Source organism: Trachymyrmex cornetzi, unplaced genomic scaffold (assembly GCF_001594075.2).
Source record: "Trachymyrmex cornetzi isolate Tcor2-1 unplaced genomic scaffold, Tcor1.1 scaffold782, whole genome shotgun sequence".
Taxonomy (NCBI): Eukaryota; Metazoa; Arthropoda; class Insecta; order Hymenoptera; family Formicidae; genus Trachymyrmex; species Trachymyrmex cornetzi.
This window is the reverse complement of record NW_017300116.1, coordinates 4,119-6,116: the sequence shown is the minus strand read 5'-3', so window position 1 is coordinate 6,116 and position 1,998 is coordinate 4,119.

Below are 1,998 nucleotides of genomic sequence, written 5' to 3'. Positions count from 1 at the left end.
TTAAAATATTTCCACTATTGAAAAAGTGTAAAAAATTTGCACTCTCGAATAAGATGATAGATTTTCACTCTTTTGGAGTGAGAATCATTCCAAAGGAAAATAATCTCATTCTATTCTTGGAGTAAATTTCATTTCAAGAAAAGAATGAAAATCTACCACTCTTATTCAATGGTGTAATTTTTTACTCTTTTTTAATAGTAACAGTATTTTAACTCTTTTGGAATGAGATTTCATTCCGAAAGTTTAGAGAATGATGTTTTATTGAAATAAATTTGTTTGAATGCGTTATTTAACTGTTGGAGGATTGCAAAATGGAATGTTTACATAATGCTCATAATTTTTAATATGAAAGTGCTGATAGTACCAATTTTTTTGTTCTGCGATGTAATCCATCAGTAGAAATTATTATATTTTCATTATTATGTTACGTAAGTGTTTATACGCTGCACGTATCAAATAAAATATATATATAGGTAGTTTTTGTACACGAGAATGCATCATAAATTGCAAGCTTTTTCTTCAAAGTTGGACTTTTATCGTGTGCAGGAATTCGATCATCCCCACGTGCTGCTGCAGAAGGAGACAAGTTATCTAAAGAGCATGGTGCAGGAAACCGGCACGGCGATGGCGGAGGCTCTGGCCGGCGTTGCCCGCAACTGCTACGAGAATCGCGTTTTGATGCATCCGTTGAGTTAACTTTTCGCAATTGCATGTAACAAACATCAGTGACAGGCCATTCCGTCGATTTTTTACAAGCAGTTCTTAGACAAATTCTTGAAATTTGAAAAATAAGAGGAAAAGTGCAATGTAGATGAAATTCAGTCCGAGAATAGATTAATCGTTTTTCTACGAGTTCTATCTAGCTGTACTTTTTATTTTAGTAATAAACGAATTCTTTGTTACTTCAACGTTAAACGCGATTATCGCCAATGTATTTCAATTAAGCCGTATATACACCTAGCGAACGACTGATTGAACAGCGAATGCAAACGTTTGTGTTGTTATTTGTTACATAAAAGTTGCATAAGTTTAATTGCTATGTGCAACGGACATAAAATCTGATCGAATGCTAGTATTCGGTGGAATCAAGAAAACGAATAAATTACTTACAAACACGAATGTCTGAATATTCGCGTTAGTGTTCGTTTGTTAGATGTGTACGCAGCTTTATGCAGCAATCAATAAAGATTGTAGATTGCAACCCAACATGAATTTTTTAAATGGAACCTCCCCTTTTTTTAGATATTCTTGTAGCTTATCTCTAGAGCTTTCCAAAACACTATAATTAAGTTCATTTTCATTAAGTACTTTGCGAGTTATAAGGCTTGTAATTACTGTATTACTATGTCATTTTAGTATCAGCTCGAAATATTTCATCAGGAAGAATAAAATTGAAACTGGGTCACCAGTATATTTTATCGTCGGCGAACTACCATAAACGGTATAAATACTTCTTTGAAGCAATTTCTTGTATATATTGTATTTACATCACCATGGTGACAAAAATGTGACGCAAGTCAGAAATTAAAAATACAGTGTTTTAATTTTAAAAGCATGTGAGATTGTTTTAAAAAAGATATATAATTGTATACCCAGTATAAATATGAAAAAAGATGAATTATGCATACCCATATTAAGAAGCATTTTTGAACATTTCAGTAACATTGTAACAACGTTACAATGTTGCCGAAATGTTTCCAAATGTTTCTTACTCACTGGATATTCATTACTGTAATTAAAATATCGTCTCAATTAAAAATTTTAAAAGCTCTATTAAAAATTACTATAAGTTTTGAGATATGTCATTCTTTCTTTAACACAATAATATATATAATATATTATATTTTCTGTTACTAAATCACAAATAAAAATTAAAATTTCGTGTAATATTTGTGATTATAAAATTTGATAAACATAATATATATATTTATAACATGAAGAGAAAAAATAAAACATTTTAAAAACATAACACACAAATATGCCTTCTTATGCGAGTAT